Source organism: Sebastes umbrosus, chromosome 16, assembly GCF_015220745.1.
Source record: "Sebastes umbrosus isolate fSebUmb1 chromosome 16, fSebUmb1.pri, whole genome shotgun sequence".
Taxonomy (NCBI): domain Eukaryota; kingdom Metazoa; phylum Chordata; class Actinopteri; order Perciformes; family Sebastidae; genus Sebastes; species Sebastes umbrosus.
Genome location: NC_051284.1, coordinates 6,460,324 through 6,477,033, shown reverse-complemented (window position 1 = coordinate 6,477,033; position 16,710 = coordinate 6,460,324).

Sequence of the window (16,710 nt, the reverse complement as noted above, 5' to 3'; positions counted from 1 at the left end):
AAGAAAGACATTGAGTGTGGCACAAAAAAAGAAGAAGAAACAAATAGCCAGACTCCCAGGAGGTAACATTCTGTTTTCTCTACAAACATGCTGCTAAAGAATAAATTGTTTCCAGTACAAGTGGTGCTGCTTTGTGCTAATACATTCTCGCTGAAAATCATGGCGAGACCTATTTCCCTTGTGATAATGGTGATGCTGACATAGTGTTCCCTCTTGAACCTGTAAAATGCTCTTCTCACGTTATAAAACACATTCCAGAAGCACTGCATTTTTAAACCAAAATCAGGTATAGTCAAACTCTCATGTGAATCAGTGAGAAATGTAGCCATGTGCAGCCATAATGAGGGTTAATATAGCTTTGTTTTAAGATTCCCCAGTGGAATCCAATTATGTTGCCTTCTCTGAGCACATACAGTTTTTTTTATATTTTCTCTCAGATGAAATACAGGATATATACTGGGTCTTGGAAACCTTTGCAGCACATCATCAGTTCAGCAGTGCAGTGGAAAGATGTGACACAAGCAGGTGTGATTGTTAAGATAAATGCGGAGAGAAAAGGGCAAGAACACAGAAGGTAAGGGAGAGTGGTGGGCTGAAGAGTGTTACCCCTCAGGTGACAGTATAAATAAAAGACAGGACAGAAAGCCTACATGGTGGCAAAGGTTGGAGATAGAAACTGATTAGTTTCATTTGGCAAAGGACACAGACTGGGACAGGATTAGATTGGAAAGGTTAGAAAGCAACAGAACAGTTTCGGCCTACCGAAGGAAATAAATTGAAATCTGCTATTGTTAACTAAAAAGACGACAAAGGCAGTAATGGTATCTAATCCAAGAAATGCATCAAAGTTCGACTGATCTCACTGAAAAGTAATCTGTACATTAGGGCCTATTATTCCTCATTCGTGAGCCACATTTTGGAAATTAAAGGTCCAGTGTATAGCATTTCGGGGGATCTTTTAGCAGTAATGAAATATAATAGCATAGAATGAGCCCTTCATATCTACATAGAGAGCAGGTCCTCCTCACGGAGTCCGCCATGTTGCTCTGCCATGTTTCTACAGTAGCCCAGAACAGACGAACCAAACACTGGTTCTAGAGAGAGCCTTTCATAGTTTTACTTTACCTGAAGGCCACCGTAGTTCTCCAACATGCTTGTGAAACTGGGGTAACGTGAGTCGCAGAGTGCAAAACCGTGGTACCGCCAGCCACCGTTGCTCCTGAAGTAGTTTTATTATCAGGGCTGTTGATCGATTCACATATTTAATCGCGAATAATCTTAAATTAAACACTTGTTTTTTAATCTTTATAAGGGAGATTTGTCAAGTATTTAATACTCTAATCAACATGGGAGTGGAAATATATGCTTGATTTATGAGAATTGAGGTATAGAAGAATATGCTAAAATCATAACATGGTAAACTGCAGCCCAACAGGCAACAACAGCTGTCAGTGTGTCAGTGTGCTGACTTGACTATGACTTGCCCCAAACTGCATGTGATTATCATAAAGTGGGCATGTCTGTAAAGGGGAGACTCGTGGGTACCCATAGAACACATTTTTAGTCATATATCCTGAGGTCAGAGGTCAAGGGACCCCTTTGAAAATGGCCATTCCAGTTTTTTTGGAGCGTTATTCAAACTTCTTGACAAGCTAGTATGACATGGTTGGTACCAATGGATCCCTTAGGTTTCATATAATATCTGTATCTGTAATTTGACAGCCCTAGTTATTATGTTAAGGATGGCCTCTGAGCAAGGTGAACAGCATTACTACGGTTATGCATTTGGTGGCTCACGTTAGCGCAGTCTTGGAATGGGAAAATGGGTTTTCAGTTGGTTGCAATCTGCAACCACACCGCTAGCTGGTGCCAAATCCTACACACTGCGCCTTCAAAGCACTGAGTGAACGTTAGTGTCATCACCAAGGCTTGCATTAGTAGCATGCTAGCTAGATTAGCTTTCCTTGTAAACAAGTTATTCCTGTCACACATTCAGCCACATGCACTCAAGGTTATGAGAAAGCATCTTGTAAGGTTAAAGACAATGTAACAGCATCATGTGCCCTCGCAGAGCACTCAATAAAGATTTAGCCTGGGATTAAAGTAAACACTGTCTGTCCACTCTATCTTCTCTGGCAGTCCCATCGCCTCGCGCAGAACAAAGAATCCCGCCGAGAATGTCAAGCTACATGTCCTAACCATTAAATACAGTATCACAGCAGTGATTGAAGCAGGCAAGAGTGAGATGCACATAAATGATTAAGGTGGATCCTGAGAAAGACGAGTCTCCCTTAGGATACACAATGCATGCAAGAGTGGTTGCCTTTTCCCCTATAACTAGACAATTATGTAGACAACCTTCTGTGCCAAAAATAACTTGAACTTGTTACAGTTCAATCAGGAGAGACACCATATGGAATTAACACTAATTTATTACAAGGTGCATGATAAGAAGAATAGTGCAAAGTCTTTGGCAATTAGACTCCATCGTGACGTCAGTCAGCTTGGTTCTTAATTGGCTATCGTTTTTTCCCACATAACTGCGTCATCTGCTGTCCTCGGTGTTCCACACACAACAGGATATCCGATCGTAAATATTGAACATGTTTAATATTTAATTTGAAATCGGTGCGGCCAGGATGGAGTTCCGAGCCGATTGGAAGTTGTAAAAAACACTCTTAACATACCTCACACCACAGGAATGTCTTGAAAGATAATCTTTAGAACCATCAAAAAATCTGGGCGTTGCTGACCATTGCCGGGAGGGAGGAATCGGGCCCAAAATCGGCTTGATTCTCGTGCAGTGTGTGCCCGGCCTTAGCTAGTCCTCTTTTTCCTTTTTCTACTTTTATTAATGTGGACATCCAGATTCATACCAGAACTAAATTAATCAATTATTCAGTAAGTATGCCTTGCATGTGGTACAACTTTGTAATTCTGTGTCCAGCACCAACAAACAGTCATCTTTGGTAAGAGACTGCCTCGACTGGGGCTGTATATTTCTGCCTAATTAATACACACTGTTTAGAGGCAAATGTGCAACTGACATGTAATTCTCATATGTTTAAATACTGTTTATTATGCACACTGCACAACTACAAATTACGTATTTACAGGGCTTTCCATCGACTCTGAAGCTATTAGAGCGGTTGAATTGGCACACAGTTTATTTAAGGTATGTAATTAGCTGCATACTTTTTCATTGCTGATAAATTACATGCACAAGAAAGCATTTTGATGAGGCTACGTTTGCTCCCGCATTCCAGCGATTAATGAGGAGTGCAGCGTCCGCCCGGCAGCTCCGCCAACGTGTTGTTCCTCATTATGTCATCCAAGCAAAACATCTCTCCCATTTGCCCGGATATCTTGTCAAAGCAGTTCAGAAAAGCTCAAAACATCGCAGGAGGGAATATCCATCAGCTCAGAAGAGTGGGCCAAAGGGTCATAATCAAGGACGAATCCAACAGTGCGTGAAATTGCAGTAATACACACGGCTAAATTAAAAATGTCTGTTATCGAAATGACAGTTTTTAAAGTAGCTACAGTCTACTTTATTGAACAGGAGCTGAGCACTGGTGTGTTCTTTTGATACTTTAGATGACAGGAAATTAGCCTGTTGATGCAGGTATTACATTACTGCTCACACGTTCACATGGCATTTCAAGTTAACATGGCATTTCATGTAAATGACACATGTATATGACATATTAACAGTTAATATTTACTTATGCTTTAACATATACGACTGTCGTATATGTCGTAGGTAGTATACATAGGCACATCATTTATTATCTCCGCCAGGCGTAGATAAGAGGAGATTATGTTATGTTATATTATACATTGAACTGCAGTTTAGCTGCATGGAGCCGTGCAAACAGCTGCAGAGATTAAAATGAGAGCGCATCTGTTGCATGAAACGTGTCTGGTACACTTGCGGTCTAGACGGGGGGGCAATTGTGGTTTGTATTCATTCAATCAAACATTACAGCAGTGATCGTTGCAGATTCACTTTGCAGAGATCTGCACTCTATTGAGTGCACTTTTCTAGTATTATGAATAAAATCCGCGTGAAGCTCACATATCCTTGAATATTGCTCCATCATACTGTATACTTCATGTAGACAGTTCTCTTCATCTAAATCCATGTCCCACAACAACAAGAAGTGCAACTCAAAGGTAGTTAAAGGATTTCAGTCTTCTTTACTCCTGCCTCGAAAATCTACAATCTTAAGCCTGTCCATCTGGAGAGGTTGTGTATTGATCACTGCTCTCTTTGTCGAGTGTGGAGCTGTGCTGTGCCGATGCAATCAGCTCTGATATAATGGGCCCATGCATTTAATTGGGCCTGGCCTCAGTGTTCTCCTCTATTGATTGAAATCTCTGGACTAAACCCTTAATCAAGCTCCAGCATCGGTCAGACCGTCACTTCCTGACAATACCATACGAGATGATTTTTTAGAAAATTACTGTCATGTTAAGGTGGATCTTTATGGTCTTTAAAGGCCACGTTTGTATATTGTTAAACGTTGTATATTGGCAAAGCCTATATGGTTAGAGTAGACATCTTTAAAGGGACTGTTTGTAAGAATCAGAAATTGGTTGTAACATCGACACCTTTGGCCGTTAAGCCAACGAAAGTCAGTGTCCTGTTGCTCAACTGTTACAAACAGTCCCTTTAACAATCAACATAAATATGGTTTGGATATAATTTTAACTGGTATTATGGGAGACCGAATGTTAAAAGTCCCCAGAAAGAGATCACATGACCACACAGTGGTGATTTTGAGTACTTTACCAGTTATTTATATTCCTGTCTGTCTGCCTGGACTGATTTTGTCACCTTGATAGCAGTCATTACCGTGCAAGATAGGGATGCACCGAAACCGATACTGGATTGGATAACGGGCCGATACTGATTCATATAGCTGGATCAGATATCAGTGACAATAGAGCCAATCTATCCAATTCAATTTTATGTTGATATACTATATACATTATATACTGTAATTTTAATTCCTGTTTAAGTTTTGACCAATTTGTATTAAAAAAAGGTTTACACTCCAATTGTAATTCCTGTTAATTTTTTATGATTTTTTTACCAAGTTGCTGGTGTGCGATTTGCTATTTTAATAATAAAGAACAATTAAATATATTTACATATGTTTATTATTGGTCACATTTTGTTTTACAAAGTTAAGAAAGCAATGTTTAAGTCAAGCCTGATGTTGCCTTATACATAAAAGAATGATCCCAGTTACTTCCACACAGTGAGGCATACAGCTTATTGACTAAACACTGGTATCAGATTGGTACTTGGTATCGGCCGATACCCAAAGCACAGGTATTGCTATCGGTATTGAGACTGAAAAAGTAAAATCGGTGCATCCCTAGTGCAAGATGTAGTTACGAAACTTTACAGGTGTGTTCACAGATAGGTGTGGTCCGAGCAAGGGTGCTGAAAGTAGAGGAGTAGGAAGTGGGGAAGGGGCCATTGGCCCTTGACATTACACCCCCAGTTGGATTTGGCGTCGCAGCTGGTGTGATCCCATCGCAAGATTGTCTCTGTTGACTTCTGTATGACTTTATTCAAGAGAATGTGATACACTTTAATCTGTATGCCTACTTTCTTTCAATTGTAGAAAGGAAACCAGTCAAATGCACCTTAATCTGACTGAAGAGAAAAGACAATAAATGCTTTCAACACACTCGTGAACAAAGAACAAAGGCCCTCCTGGAAGGGAAGGAAGAAGGAAGAGAACCTCCTCAATCGAAGTGCAAACAGTGAATGAACTCTGGGCACTCAATACACCTGTCAGCTGCCCAATTAGCACACCTGTTACTGCTTCCAGAGAGTGTTCTCCCTAGTCAAGCAGTCATGTGACCTCCACTTCCAACACCAAAGGTAAAATGAGAATGCACTCAACTATGCTTCCTGGAATTGGGTAATACCCCAGTAGCAATAACTTCTTCACTTAAAATAAAAAATAAAAAAATAAAAAAAATAATATTACGTCCAAAAGGGAGTAGGAAGAAATATACATTTAATGGTTCTACTCCTTCGCCATAACTCCAAAAATAACTCAATATTCATCATATTAACTTTGTGGTAGACTCTAGGTTATTCTTTTTTTTTAAATTTTAGTTGAAGTGATATTTTTCCCCAGTTGTCCACGTTAAGTCAGATAACCCTTTATTATATGTTGATGTAAAGTGTTCCAGCAGCAGAAGGACCTGCAGTATCTCTCTTTCACGCTGTAGGTGAAGCAGCCTGTCACTGAAAGAGCTATTTAAAAACGTACGGGGGGAAGCAATGCCTTTTGTAGTCAATCTTCGGAACATTGTAGTTTCACCACGGCAGAACCACGACACCTGTCGCCGTTCCATCATAATTACAGAGCCTAGTGTAAGTGCAGTCAGATTCTCTTAACACCACGGTTGTCTTTTCCTTAGTCCTTTAATGAATTTTCTCTCACATCATTCCTTGACTTCATGACTTTTTCCATAGAGGTCAAGGAAAAGTGGTTAGGAAAAGACATTAGGACGCAATTGTTTGACTTTTTGACCGCAGCCTAGTACTGCGTTCCCTACCACAATCACACAATAAAACAATGAAGGCATACTGTATGCAGTGAGCCTAACAGCTGACAATCAAACTTCCACAATAGACTTGTCTAAACTCGTCATCACAGAGAAGTGATTCGTAATGCAAAAATCTCTGCCATATTGGATGTCAACTGCTCTACTTCACAACTGTACATGCAATACAGGCATCAATTAGTAACATCACTAATAATTGGCTGACCTGCTGACGCGGTCATCCATGAAAAGCTGCTTTAGTAGAGAAACTTCACACTTTTTCAGCATTGCTGACCACAGCAATCTCCCCAATCTCCCATCAGATATAATAACACACTTATATATGATTATTGATCCCTTCCAAGAGATCCAGGTGGACAGTTAAAAAACAATTTAGCTGCAGCCATTTCCAAAGCCTCGCTCTTGATTGTTTTTTAAAAACTCCGTTCACCACCGCATGTCATCCTTCGGGGAGGCATTATCGCCCCAGCGTGGACCTCCGAAGAGCAGAGCAGACACAACATAATTGCTCGCAGTGCACCAGCTAATAATGTGCACTTTAACGGGAAAAAAGCCAGGTAGTTTATTGAGCATGGAAAAACAATTACGCCACCCTCTGCCGCTAGGTTGCCATATGCGCCGAATATGCTTTTGTATTCACAGAAATGTATCTATTTTTCATTAAGTGCAGGCTTTCACTAGTTTATACAGTCATTACCCTGCATAAGCTCCTTTATGCTTTGGAGTACACTAATGGAACATTTTAATGGTCTTAGTAAATCACAATGAAATTCTTCTAAATGCACTGTTTACTACTGTATTTGCGGTGAATACAGAGCGACTAGGCCTGTTGCCAGCAACGGAACAACATCAACAAGAAGTAATATGAAAAAATATTACACAGTCGGCACGATTTAGACGCAGAATAAACAAGCATAAATATCATTTTATTCCACTCTGGACACACAACAGATGGAAGGAACTGTTACATCAATTATTCATCAGTACATTGAAGTAAATAATCCTAAGCGACTTCTTTGAAGTGGGATTTGAAGAACATTGCGTTTACACGCTTGATGAAACTCTCCATAAAGCTATTCTTTATTTTTCAGAGATGCCATAACTTGATCTGAGTACCGCAGAGGGTTTAGTATGATAAATGAGTGCTGTGTTAGCATGACCATGCACTGCATGCTGACCTCTTTACTTCATATTGGCTTCACACAACACAGACGCAATGAGTAAATCGTGGTTTTCTGCTGGTATGTCTGTTTTTATAACATTTATCTTTCATCTGCTACCCCAGATGTCACCACGACCCCGTTTTAAAATTGAGTAACAAAATCAATACTTCAATAAATCAAGAGATATTGCTTCGGTGCACCTGGTGATTATTTCTTTCACGCAGGTCTCAGGTCAGCGTTTTTGCGGTCTGTCACAGACTCCGAGGACGGGCTGCAGAGAATCATTTGTTATCACGGTTGCATCTCAAAAATGTATTAAGGTCGGCATTCTTTCCTCATTAACTATGTTGACACTTTCCATTAGTCATCTTCAGATAAATTGATTTGGGAAACTGTCAGAACTTTCAAACTTGGGAACCTTTTTTCAAGGCCCAAAAACCTGAAGTATAAGGAGCTAAAAGCAGCACATTATTATTATTATTTTTTTACACAAGCATATACAGCTTATTGCCACCCAAAGAAATTCACAAAGAATGGATTGACGCCACCGGGGCCCAGAAGCTGTCAGGGGCCCAAAAATCACCTTCCTACACCATGTCCACAATAAATCTGTTATATGCATGGATATGTTCTGTTGCGTCATGTAAACAAACCACGTAGGCTACGTATCAGCTGTGCACTCGAGATCAGACTGGAGACGTAACCACTTATATTCCTATGTTTTTAAACAGAAAACACACGTTTAATATTGTGATATTTACTGGAAATGATATACAATATAGCCAACAGCAGTAGGAAGCTTTCAGCTCTCTGGCGATCTCCCTCCAGCCAGCTGCAACCTTATTAAGGTTTTTATAGTGAAATGAAATGAGAAGTTATCTATACGATACCTCCTCTCCTCATCTCAACTTCACCAATCAGCCACTCCTGGTCCATTGAAGCAATTTCAAGGCGAGCGACGAGAATGAATAGAAACAGCTGGGCGTCTGACAAAAGTTCAGCTCCAAACGATGTGCTACGTTTTGCTGCTTCACTCACGGCCAGAACATTCTAATAAAAAAGGACATGGTTCTTAAGCAGTGTTGTTAATGACTTTGTACAAGGCCTGTAGGATAAACTTCTAATGGGTGAGCAATGGTTCTTTTTTGTTATTATGGAGTGGGATCAGGGATTTAAATCTATAGCACTGTAATTGTTATGTTACATATGCTGAAAAATGTGCATCTACTGTAATCTGTGTCTGTGATAACATTTGGCTGCTGAGTCCAGCGCAGGCTGTTAAATTAACGTTACCTCTGGCTGCTGTCCGTGGTGCTGATCTAAGGCTGGTTTGCAGGATGGGAGTTGCATGATGAGCCTCTCCATGGTGGCATAGCAACTGTCTGCTTTGCAATTGTCTGGAGTCGTTCTGTGTGTAGAGGAGTGTGTGTGCACGAACGTGCACTTGTGTTTGGGGCGAGGGCCCAAGAAAAGAAATTGCACCGGGGCCAATCACAATTATGTTAAGCTGCTGCTCATAGCATCATGAATTGCATATCATTTGCAACTGCTATCTTCCCTGTCTCAAGGTCCAATTCACAAAAGATATTGTGCTAATGATATCACAGTGCAAACACGCCCATAAAGTTTCACAGCTGAGTGCAATTTGCCCTTTTTTTTGCAATTGTCCATGTGACAAAGTAGGCAGAACAATGGCAGAGAGAAAAAAAACAAGACTTGATCAAAACCGAGTATATGGCTGGACCGTGTATGGTTAGTCTGTGATTTTATGGCTAAATTGTTACACAAATCGTCAGTGGTCATGTCTGTAATCTTAAATCCAGCAGTATATGTCCACCAGGTCTGGCAAGGACACTAGAGGACACGCCGCTCCACTCAACTGGCTGTTCAAGCGGTGACATACCCAGTCGTGGAATGCACCTGATTGGTCCCTTGTTTTCTGCTTATTCCACCTAAACAATCTACCTAAATCTACTCCTAAACCATTTTAAGCAGAAACAGGCTATGCCACTGCTGGATCTCGTTTCATTTTAGAACTAGATGTCAGGGGAACGGGGAGAGGGACGCAATTGCGGACCAGGGGAATCTAAAAGTTAATCCCGAAGGTTAAAGGGAAGCGATTTAAAGTGAAAGGGGAAACACCAAATGAAAACAGGCCTAAAAGGAAGGTTTCCTAAACTCAATATATCCTGATAAGACTAAAAAACTGCTGCCGAGCAGCTGACTAGAACATAAATGAGGAGAACCAGCGAAGGCAGGCCACACAGACCTAACCCACTCCAAGAGACTCCAGCTCTAAGAAGAAGCTAAATCCCACAGATATGTTCACATGGTACTTCTGCAGATTCACACAACCCTATACAGATAGAGCAAAAACAGGACAGCACTCTCACTAGCTCTGACAAAGAGACAATGAGTCAGCACCTGAGCACTGAAACCAGGAGTAGATATAGGCTTCAACCACCTGATCCTCATCAGGGACTATTAGGCTCCACAGCTGCTTCTCCTCAGAGATAATTAACCCCAACCAGCCCGCTGAGTGGCAAGCGACCGTCACACTAGATCGCCTTGTTTTACAGCTTGGTTCTGTGAGTCAGACGCGCCGCACTGGACGGGCTTATTCGCATTCAGTTTAACTGTGTAACTTCATCACTCAGTCACTCAGTGACTGTCTTTTGATTTTTGTAGGGCGGGCCCTCTGTGGTCCAGTCAAAAATTACATTTTCAGACAGTGACCTACTGGTCCCGACCGACGAGTTGCAGAGGCATTCATCAAAACTTCAGGCAAGAAATTTAAACGTGACAGCAAAAAAACATATTTGGGATTCAATATCTCAGTCTGTCAGTGCTGTTGGTGTTTTCAAACGCACACCCTCAGAGTGTAAAAGAAGATGCCATGATCACTGTAAAGTCTGGACGTGTCAGCCCTTCACTTACCACCAACTCTCTGAAGACGCTAATAATTTCACTGTAACTGCGTGCGGCTATTAGTGCCAATCTTTGTGAATCGGACTGTTTTTGCAATGAGGCTCATTTATATGCATGGAAAGGGCCCAATTTTGTGCCAAATCTTTGCATATTCAACCTGGTCTCACAGGAAGGCTTATAAATGCCACGATATTACACGGACATTTTCCATATCATGAGTACACATTTTAGCCTTTTGACATGTCATTTGAACACCATGCAGACGTCCGTGGTTATGTTTAGGCAAGAAAACCACTAACTTAGGTTCAGGCAAGAAAACCACTTAGCTAGGTTAAGAGAAAACATCATGATCTGGCTTAAAATAAGTAAACTAAGTAAAATATGTACGGAAACAACGTAACACAACTACAGAAAACATGTCACAAACATCAATAAAAAACATGTGACAACTGACATGACAAACGTCACTAACGTAACTTAAAAAACAAAACACCGGTCAACAACTGTCTCGAACACGGGTCTCCTGGTTAAAAGTCCAGTGTTTGTTGGACCCATCCACCTCAACACCCGCCCACCATAAGTGGTCTTTCTCACTTTTTATACCACGTCACAAACTCTTACCGTAGCATTTATATGCAGATGCATTTACATTGCAGTCAGTACAGGATACATGGCGTACAAAAGACACGCGGAAATCAAGAAAGGCGTACTTATTGCACACTAAATGCCTTGCGCGTTATCGTGGCATTTATACACCTTTTTGTGCGAACGGGCTGGCATATTACCTAATTTAAATATAGCATTGGAGCACCGAGACGCTATTTGCTTGGCTTGGCTTGGCTTGGGGTGCTTTGAGAATTACACGGTTTCTTTTTGTCTTATTTGTGCAGGTTTAGCGGCAGCAATAGCCACGCAATCCTTTTGTGAATTCACCCCCCCAGTGTCCAATCACTTATGGAACAACAGTGGCATGAGATGGCAGATGGTATGGAAGAAAGAAATTGTCTTGACCAAATAAAATGCAGGGAAGTCCAATTTGATCAAAGTGTGAGAGACAGTACTTTGAACTCACCCCTGAACTTTTTTAAGGACGTTACTTCTCAGAACAGACCAGTTCGCTGGCAATTGTTCCTGTCAAATCTAATAGGAGCGCAAAGGACAAAAAAAAAAAACTCTTGGTCAAGGAGGGTTTTCTATTTGCAGGGACTACAATTATCTCTTCACATAGCATCTTTTTAACTGTGGTATTGAAGGCAGTGCAGATTTCATGTATTTTTGTGGTGTGCTGTCATAGACTTAATGGATGTTAGTGGATCATTTTAGCTTTTTGATTGGTTTACCAAATTAAAACAATGTGATTAGGCCGAATGAAGCTCGCAAAAACAATTTTAAATTAAATTTCAGGCTTTCATATCAATTGATTTATCTTTCTATGTGCGCAGAATTCATTTTAACTGAGTGTTTACTCTCTAACATCCGTGACCTACATTGACATCTTGCTGTTATACAGACACATGATACCAATGCGCTATATCCCCTAACCTTAGAGGGCCTCACGTTCTTGCAGAATCATACATGCCTCCAGCATCCCTGTCTCCTCTGTTGAAATACTGTTGAGTTTAGGTTTACACAAAGTGAGTCAACTTGACCATGTGTGTCTGCAAAAGCTGCTCTTCAAATTGATGCGTTTGAGACCAGAGATGGAGGTCAGATTAACAGCAGTTTATTCGCCTCTTTGCCGTATCATAGCTCAGTTATATCGCGCCGTCCAGCCTTCTGAAACTCCACTGAACTGCATCATTCATAAATGACCTCAAATGCTTTCCTATTCAGCAAGAAGAGCTACTTAATACTAAGAGACAGAAGATAGAATTATCATCCCAAATGCCAAACCCTGAGCTCTGAGTACCATCTCCAACATTCCAGACAAGATCCATCAACCAAAGGAATTAACATAAAAAGAAGGCATGGAACTGAAGTACTGAATTATTTAATAATGACATTTCAATATATTTCACTCACAGACAGTAAAAGTACAATTTTACAGAAAAATTCCCTGCTGTTGCAATTTGTGTTCCGGATTGCAAAATGCTGAAAGTACAAATAAAGATGAGAAAGTTTTTGTCTGTTATTATGGAGAAATTGCCCATTCAGTCTTGATGGATTACATTTTCAGTGTGCTTTGTTGGTTTCCTATCTATATCGGAGACACATCTTTATGTCCTTAGACTCTGGATGCAATGGAACATGTAAATAGTAAAGCAGGAGAAAATCTATTTAGTTTGATATTTATTTACTTTTTAAAGATAGAAACAATGATGAAATTGCCAAAGTCAAGCAGTGTAATGCCGCAGAGACTAAGGCCCTGTTCACACCTGGCATTAAAGGTATGTTACTTTGTTTGGTTGCTGTTTGCGAACACACAGCATTCAAAGTTGGCCCCTCCTTCCCGACTCAACAAGCCGAGAGAGAGTGAGCAGCAGTGGTCGAGCGAGCTATAGAGTGAATGAAGAGAGGGAGCGGCGTTGGTGAGAACGAAGCAGTGAATTAGAGATATAAAACATTATTCTCTTTGTGTTGTTTCATGGCGGTTACGTTCTAAAGCACAAATAAACATACCCACACCTCCGCAAACCTCCGTGGGAATGTGCCGCATTGCCTGATTTTGAATGAATGCTGCCAAAGCTCATGCTTTGTATAATGTATAATACCAACCTGGTATCACGCCAAAGCGTGTAATAGACCCGCCTGTCCACCAGAGGATAGCGTGTCAGTGTCACGTTTTTCACCTCGCAGAGACCTGAATATTACACGCCTGTATTAACGTGCAGTATGAGCGGGGGGCAACAAAGCCACTGACTAAGGTTTGGGAACGAAAACCACTTTGTGAAGTTAAGAGGAAACGTCATGGTCACCGACCACCTACGAATGTGGTCTGAGGGATCACAATCTAAATGCGTCCTCAATGCGTCTTGGGTGCATTCACACCTGTACTTAGAGCTGTCCACTTGTTGTAACACCTTGGGCCAAGTGATAATAGGGGCTAAGACTTGATTCTGGACCTCTGTTTACCACCTGCAGCTACTTGGCTGTCTTCAATGAGGGCAAATGGGTAAATGTAGTGCACACAATAGTAATAGAGATTGATTTTGGACACAGCCAAAGGAAGCACAAGCACACAGTTCTGTCTTTAGAATCTCCTGCAATGTACTCCATGAAAGGCACAGAGAGCAGGCCTCTTCCAAAGGTTAAAGATCTATTACTTATACTGAAATAACACAGCCAAAACCTTTCTGACAGATTCTTGGCATGATGAGTTCAGAATGAAGAGGTACCTTTCAGTGAAATGCAATACTGCACAGATTGACCTCTGATTGGAACTTTGAATATGGTGATATATATGACTGTATGTCATCTTTAAAGTAGAACCATGATGTAGAAAGGGTAAATATACAGTAAACACAAGGAATGAGTGCAAAGTCAAAACTCAATGGATCAAATGACAGAGCTCCAATAACAGTTTAATGGAATGCAGTGTTGTAGTACTCAAGACTGAGACCGGTTTCAAGAGCACTTTTTGAAGGTCTGGGTCTTGGAATTGACCACATTTTTAATCGGTCTTGTCTCAAGAAGGACTCTGGGTTTTATTTGAAGACCTGCCAAGGCCACAACTGAAGGGGTTTCACTAAATTACCTGTGCATTGTTTGATTTATTTGTTCACATCATTACTGTGATTGCTCAAAATTAAAAAATTCCACACATGAAATTCACCTCTGCAATGCCCTCTGATTATTTTATGAAGATATTTATCATGGTTCACTTACACATACACACACATATACAGTATATATGTCAATTAAGAGGTGAATAAAGAGGAATCTTCAATTGTTTTCTGTGGGTGTTCTTATGGAAATGTGTATCTTTGAGATCTATTTTAGGAGTGCCTATGGTTTGCATTTTCAACATTTTATTGTAAGTGTTTTCATGCAATGTGGGACTCCAGCCCGGTCGCACGAAAAGGCATAAGAATGACACAATCTTGCTTTTGGCGTGTCATGTGTACGCCATGTAGTCTGTATTGACTGCAATGTAAACGCATCCGTGTGAAAATGCTATGCTCAGAGCTAGTGATGGAGAAATAAAAAGTGAGAAAGACTGCTTATGGAGGGAGGGTCCAACAAACACAGGACTTTCAACCAGGAGACTGGTGTTCGAGACCAGTCTTTGTTTTGTGTGTTTTGCGTCACTACAGCACATAAGGTGGCATGCAGCGCTGCCTGACATCCCTTTTTACTTTTCAGCAATCGCTGATGGCCAATTACTGTTTGTTTTTGACCTCTGCAGAGTTAGACCATGGCTTTACCTACATCAGTTGTGTACTATCTGAGGTGGCTAGGGCACCCTTCTTCTCCGCTGCAGCGGTCTAGGTTATAAAGTAGTTGGTGGGTTGCGGTGTCTAATCCTTAGCTGTTTTGGATCAGTGTGGTTAGGTCGATGTGGTGGCGCGGCAGGGTGTACATCCATCCAGCACACGGGGTACCCCTCTGAAGTGGTAAGTGGTTTTGCTGCCTAAACCTAAGTGTGGCCGTGGTAACACTTCATTTTACAGGTCAGCAAATGTCATTGTAATTAGGTAATAATTAGCAAGTAACCTATTTGAAATTTATTTGGAATTACTGCCAAATTACCCCAATATTTACCTCAAAATTTATTGAAAATTACTTTATTATAAACATTATTCAATAATTATATGCTAAAATAGCATATAATGGTTAAAATAGGGCCCCTAGGCTTCCATGCCGTCCCTCCTCGCTTCAGATCCATTCCCTTGGTAACTTACCTGCCTGCTCACTCTCAGACGCCATTCCACCTCTCGGATCACAAATGGATTCGATTTACCATCTGGAGGATCCCTGGACACCCCTTCCCCGTGCCCCTCGACTCCTTGATCCCCTTATAAGACATTACTACTGCTACGTCGGACTTCCAGGACCCCCCAGACCTGTCTACTGTACCTTTAATATTTATAATAAATTATCTTTTGTTACACCTTTAAAGACTATCGTTGTGTGTCTGCTTTTGAGACCACGCTTTGTTAAACCAGAACATAACATTATAGGCTGATGGAAGGCGAGTTCTTTGTGAAATTTGCCAGTTATTTTTCAATTTCACACAGGAGGAATATGACATGAAGCGACACAATTCATGTGAATCTCACAAGAAACGTGCGGCTCAGAAAGAGATGTGCCGATCTATGGATGCATTCTGGCAAAGCATAGAAATGTTACAAGGTACAGTAAGGCGCAGAATAGAAATGTTTATTATTTAAGTTAGAAAGACTTTATATCAAAATAGTAGACTACCTCTCAGTCTTGGTAACGTGTCCCACATTGTCCCATATTTGGTTTGTTGGGATATGGTCACCCTATCAGGTGGACATGACCCGGTCTCTTGATTTTGGTGGTCTTGACTAAAACACTGGTCGAATGGCTGAAGTAGAATTGCATAGACCAGTCAGGTTTTTATATTCAACCTGATCTTTGCCCATTCTCACACCAAACATAACACTTTAAATGATCCATCTATCACACGATGCAGGGGTGCAACATCACAACAGCTTTAGAAACTCTTTTTCCACAAGGGCCTGCGTTCAGTCTTCAATTACTTCAAGAGACCTAAAACAGGGTAGATACAATAACTCTGATTGGCAATGGACTCTGCACTACTGTATTACTATAATGCGCATCACGCCCAAACCATTTGTCTCTCTCCTTCTTTCATAGCTGCACTTAATCAGACGAGACAGGTTAATAGTCAGTGGCCTGTGGTAACAGTAATAGCTTCACATATATGAAGAGCCAATGTAATGACTGCATCTTCATGCCTATTAGGTTCCGACATATTACTAATAACCTTCCACTTGGAGCTGCTTGATTCTTCATGCTCGGTGCACGTATGAGGGATTTGCAGTGGTTCTACTGTATATAAAGAGGTCATCAACACTCATACATGGGGGAAGCA